We start from the raw sequence: 6,574 nt of genomic DNA, 5'->3' as shown, positions 1-6,574 counted from the left end.
CTACTACTAACTACTACAAAAAATATGAAACCAAATATATCGCGCTTAAATAATACATTCAACTCCAATTATCCAATACGTGCAAACGCATCTAACTAAATCTTCGTTGCTATAGAGGCAGCCGGGTTTTTTTTTTCGAGCTTGTGGTTAATGCTGAAGGGGGTATTCTGTCCCTGATGAAAAGCAAGCACGACGTGGCTGCCTGTGAGGAAAATTAAATAGAATGCATGGGCCGGGAATCGAACCCGGGCCGCCCGCGTGGCAGGCGAGCATTCTACCACTGAACCACCGATGCGTGTAAGGCAAGCGGGCACGGCGGACGCATGGCGAGTGGCGAGCCGTTTCGCAGCAAGGATTTTTTTGATATTGTAACAACTTCTAAAGTACTTATTAAAATGAAAAACAGTAAAAGACAGTTTTGGTCTACATTAAATGGCCAACGTAACTAATTTACTTATTTATATGCTGAGAGTAAGGGATAAGTGAAACTTGAGTAACTTACAGCTGATGTGTCAACGGCGGGATGTGTCAACAATTAAATGCGTTTTTCTCTAAAACTATTCGCAATTTCGAAATTGTGTAAAAAGCAAATTTTATCTTCGTTTAACGTAGAAAATTAATAAAGTATTTTAAAGGATAAGGATTAATACCATTATGGAAAAATATCCCTCACAATAAAAAATATATTGAAATTATTATTTTTAGACAGAAAAATGATCACTACACGTTATCCTTAAAAGATAAAAATATGCCATCGCGGACTTTTTTGTAGATCTTATTAAGAGGAACAATACTCCAGTACATTATTTTCATGTAGTACTTACCATTAGAGCAGCGCATGCGCGAAAGTGTCTCAACGGGTAGGACTTTATACACATTTATCGTATTTATGTTAATTTACATAAGAATGTACAAATAATAAACTATATATAAACCTTCTACGAAAAACACTCGACCTAATGGTGAAGACCGCATTAAAATCCGTTGGGTGGTTTAGAAGAAGAAGAGTTAGAAACAACAGACAGACACGAAAAGCGACTTTGTTTTATAAGATATAGGATAAACCACTCGTGGCGCACAAGCCACAACTTGTCGCCACAACCAGGTTGTGGGTTTGATTCCCGCTCGAGGATTAAATTTTTTCATTTCTTCGCTCTGGTGTCGAAGCAGCACAACGTTGTGTTCCACCATTCAACACGCAATGCCTCCAGAATTCGGCGGAACATGGTGAATGAAATGTCTTTACACTGGGTTCCCTTCTATATAAATAGGTACAATATAATAAATAAATGAAATTAAAATAAAAACAGTAATAAAACTTAAATAAGCTGCTTTTTAGTTATAAACAGCGGGCAGCAGCAGTCATTATAAACTTGGTTTCGAACTTTTATTTTCATGCCACAATAACCGAGTGGTGAATGTAAAATAATTAAAAAAATAATCGGGTAAGGTATTTCTTGAAATTTCAACGTAATACTATTAAAACTTAAGATAAAAATTTCAAGTTTTTGAGGAAAATAATGAACACTTTTTATAAAGACATAAACAAAAGAATTGAAGCTGTGTTAGTAGGTAGGTAAGCTATATGGCCAAGTTTAAAAGTTTTCACTTCGTGCCAAATTTCTTAATTTTAGGTCCATGGGAAGTATTCTATACGTTTTAATTACTCGGCGAGAAACCACGTAATTTTTCAGAGCCAGAGTACCCTCTTGCCTACGAAATCGGTGTCGTTGTAAGGTCAGTAGGGCTAACAGTATTAACTTCTTAATTTTTAAAAAAATTAGGGTTTCCTTATCAAAATAATTGACTAATAGTGCCGCCGTGATCACTATTCGGGGACATAAATTATTTTTATATTCCGAACACAAAAGCCTAGCGTCCACACACAATATCTCAAATTTAGACAGAAAATGAAGAAAAGAGTGTTATAACACTAAGGTCTCTGCTATATGTGGGAAAATACGTGAAGTGTGAATATTTCGTAAACCTTGAACATTTAAGCATAAGTATTGCACGCAAAATTTTATTTATCATAATTTGCTTAAGTACATGTAAAAGTAAGATATGCATAAAATGAAATAGAAAAACCATAAATAATTTCCACAAGAAATCGCCTTTTAAATTCTTTATCTATAAATAAAATTTCAAAATAAATTTTCATATTTAAATTCAAAGATAAAACGGTATCGGGACTAAAAGTTTCGTTTTGGTATACGAATAATAAAATTTCCCAAGTACTCAAGCCGAGGTCTATTAAAGTGGAAGATTTTATAGCATCAACTCCACAAGTCCATTCAGAAACGGAGTGAGCAGTAAAAATAAATTGGCGAATAAAAAATATATTTCTGAAGCGATGCTTAAGAGTTTTAAAAGTTTGACTATCATACAGAAGTTTCTGTCCGTGGTTCCTTTTACTGCATTTTTAACCACTTTTAGATATAAGTTATTGTGTATTTGAAATAATAATGTATGTGTGTGTGTGTATTACAAATGTCGTACAAGCCGATATTTCTTAGTCAAATTATCTCACAATTTATCTTAGGATTTAAATATGAAGGTATAACACTTACATCTTTATTATTATGTTAGGGCCCCCAAACTGTTACTACTTACGTTACTTATCAATAGATTGATATGTTTTTCCACGTTTTCGATTTTTTTTGTTGATAGTGAATCTTGAATGTATGGCGGAACTTAACGCCAAATGTCTCAAAACAAATAAGCGACTAAATTATAACTTACGTTATAATAATCTCTCTAAGTACAATGTAGAATTAGGACTATAAACGTGATGTTCGAACTCCGTTAAACAGTGAATATGAGAATAAATCACTTAAATAAATTTCGACATTAATATCGTAGAATATTTTATAGAAGGAACGTGATATACAAGGGTTTCGCGTTGAGTGGCGCAGCTTAACGTCGCGCTTTGTCTTTACACGACATTGATTACAGTCAGATACTGCACTACTGCGCTAGCCTCAAACTTTATATTATATGTATCCATACCTATATTATAAATTCGAAAGTAACTCTGTCTGTCTGTCTGTCTGTCTGTCTGTCTGTCTGTCTGTCCTTTACGCAATCAGGGCCAAACCGCTAATTAAATTGTGATAAAATACTCATATAGAGATACTTGAGGGTCCCGGGGTGAACATAGGATACTTTTTTTTTCTCATATTTGTAATATTTTCGATATATATCAATATATTAAAATAATTAATTTGACAAGCAATTTATTCCGCCATGTTAGAAACAATCGTCGCTACGCGTTGCTAAGCAACAGCTTGCAAAGTTTGTTGTTTTAAGAAAACGTCACCCAAAATGAGCTTGCTTAATCCATACATGACGCGCGCCGATATAGATTTGTATACATCAACGAAAATTAGATGATTTCTATAATTTGATATTCATCCATATGAAAATAAATATAATAGTCACTTTTAGCATTTCAACTAGATTGAAATTATAGTTTACTGTATAACATTCTAATAAATAATTAAGATGTCACTGATTCCAAATGACCTAGCCTACGAGTGGTATAGTATGACCGACGCGAACGGGCAGATGACTTTGAAATAAAATAAATATTTTTTTATATATTTTCGAATTACTATTATTTTTTATGTAATTATTTGTTGCTTATAATTAATTTATCTCAGTTCGGTTATCTATACCGATGTTATGCACTTAAAATATCGTAATTTAAATCATTTGGGATTTTATTTAATATTGTTCGCAAAAATTAATAATTATTTAATATAGAAAAATGTTTAGGACGCGCGCACGGCAAACTTTAGGTACTTTTACTTCTTTTGTTTGTTCATTTCGGTTACTCAGATATTTTTTCTAATAATAAATCTCCACTTATTATTATTTTTTAACTTATTTTAGTTATTTAGGCTTATATTTTCGCGGGCGTAGCCGCGTCCGGGCCTACTAGTTTATTTATATATATTAAAATAAATACATATGTTACTGCTCCTATTGTCTCAAAATTATGTATTAATTTCCAGCTCCTTTCACTCGTAACCAACAATTAAATTTAAATATATCAATTTGAACGCTCCAAACGACCCCTTGGGGGGTTGTTCTAGAACTGTCAAACCACTTAACCCCTAAGGAGTTATCACTCTGACTTTCAATGACTTGTATTGGTATAGTCTAATTTATTGGGACGGCTTGGACGGGATTGACATGGCGTTAAATCTTATACGGCCTTCTGGTTTATTGGCGTGTTTTGTTAGATACAATTCAGGTCAACTGAACATCTAAATAAGTTAAATTAGAAAGAATTCTGGAAAGAAGAGAAAGAATTAGGAAGAAATCTTGAAATTGAAGTCAGTCGTAGCGCAGTAGCGTCCGACCGTAAGGGCGACAGGTTGTAGATTCGAATTATCTGAGGAAATAAAATTTTAATATTTTCATTTTCTCTTGCTCTGGAAACGAGGCAAAGCGCGGCGTTAAGTTTCGCCACTAAATACGCAACGGCTCCAGAACTCGGTGGGGAACGGTAGTTTCCCGATGGGAATAGAGGTAGGAAGAATAGGTTCCCAGGTTCCTGCCTATCCTGCATTATGTGGGATACAGCGTAAAGCTAAAAATATAAAAAGCTATAAAATTTAAATCAGATACTTTTAAAATGAAATAGCTGTTAAAAGTGTTCTCACAGTATTATACAATAGCTCTATCATTTTAATGTACCGAGTTCCAGTTTAAAATAAAGTTGTTATATCTGAGTGTCCATATAAAGTCACGACATCGCGTATGAGTGTTAATGTTAGTAATTTTATTCTAATATTTCTCTTCTAGCTTATATTCTTATCTTTTATGTTTCATGGTTTGGATTTCATTCGTTTCTTTCTCCTTCCAAGGAAACCTTTTCCTTGGAAGGAGGAAGTCTTAGTTTCTGTATATGATTTTTTTAGCGTCACTTTGTATCCCGCATATAGCAGGGTAGGCAGAGTGAACGTAAGTCAATCTGTTAAGACACTCCGTTCTCCGTTCATCGATGTCCATCGGATATTTCAATTGATAAATATATCCTATGTAAAAATTATACAAATAATATTACACATAGAGATACAATAAATTATAAGGGATGTGTTCCTTTTTTTTCAATCTCACTATATTCTCTTTATATCTATTGAATAAAAATCAGCGATCCGTGTGTAGATGTGACGACTTTTTAACACTTTTTCATGAATGTCATCTAATTTTCTGAATAAAATTCACATATAGTAATTGAAAACAAAAAAGGTTCTCTTTTTTTCTCACGTACTAGAGTGGGAGACCTGTATAGTGTTAAGACACTCATTTCACGCTGTTTGCCAAATTTTTCGAGATGTCAGAGCGCGGCAATGAAAATAGGTCATTCCTCTGATTGGGAAATCAAACCCACAACTTTCACCTTTGAAGTCAGTTGTACCGCTGTGCCAAGACGGCCTCTAATGAGTAAAAATATTAACACTAAAACTTTTAATCTTTGAAAATCCTATACGATGTGGACAGCATTCACCAAACGTTGGAAATTTTCAGTAATTTGTAAATGACAATTTTAAGTATAACAATAAAGTACTCTGTTGTTATCGCGAGAAATTGGAGCATCAACGACGTGATTAATATTATCTCAGTGCTGGATGCCAGTTTCTTGAAACACAGTATTATGAACAATTTATCTTAGATATTAAATTGTTTTTTTTTTATTATTAAAAATCATGTAAATATTTGTGATTTTTATTCTTCTTTTTAATACTCACACTTATATTTAAGCACATTTATTACTTGTTCATTCTTTATTTTCATATAAAGAAGAATAAGAACATTCTTTATTCCTGGTTGAAATCGAACCCATCCATCCATCCAGCCATCAGCCTTTTAAAATCCACTGCTGGACATAGGCCTCCCCCAATGCTTGCCACTCCGTCCGGTCCTGCGTTCTTTGAATCCAACGGGTTCCCGCTGTGTTCTTAAGGTCGTCGGTCCACCTGGTTGGAAGGCGGCCTGTACTCCTATTGCCGAGACGTGGTCGCCATTCGAGGACCTTCCTTCCCCATCGGTATCGAACCCACAACCATCTAATTTACTGACAGACGTTACGCCACCATGGCCTCAAATGTATTTTACATTGTTAAGTGAAATATTTATAATAACAAAGAATAATTATAATAACAACAAAAGCACAAACCCAAAATGATAATACATTTCACAAGTCCTAATTCAAAATTATAATAACCGATATGTACGATTAAATCTCACATGAAATTTACATAATGTGTACAGTACAATGAAAATTCGTACCATTAAATTCAGTTTTAACAGAAATAGATATTTATTAATATTAATAGGGGTGGATGCTTAACATCCATATTGACTTTAGACGATACTAAATGTATGAGTGCTAGATAGTTGTGGGGTCCAATTGGTATCGCAAAAATATTTATTTTTTAAATATTTTATTATAAATATGTAATAAAAGTTGTATTGCCTATTATTTTTTGCTCTACAATTCTATTTACAATAGGGTAGGCAGAGAGAGCCTAGTGTTAATACAGTCCTTTCCCTCCACCACCAG

This window comes from Heliconius melpomene, chromosome 10 (genome assembly GCF_056956725.1).
Source record: "Heliconius melpomene rosina isolate 202511_hmr_F chromosome 10, ASM5695672v1, whole genome shotgun sequence".
NCBI classification, from domain to species: domain Eukaryota; kingdom Metazoa; phylum Arthropoda; class Insecta; order Lepidoptera; family Nymphalidae; genus Heliconius; species Heliconius melpomene.
The sequence above is the reverse complement of the archived record's forward strand: the minus strand, read 5'-3'. Positions refer to the sequence as shown.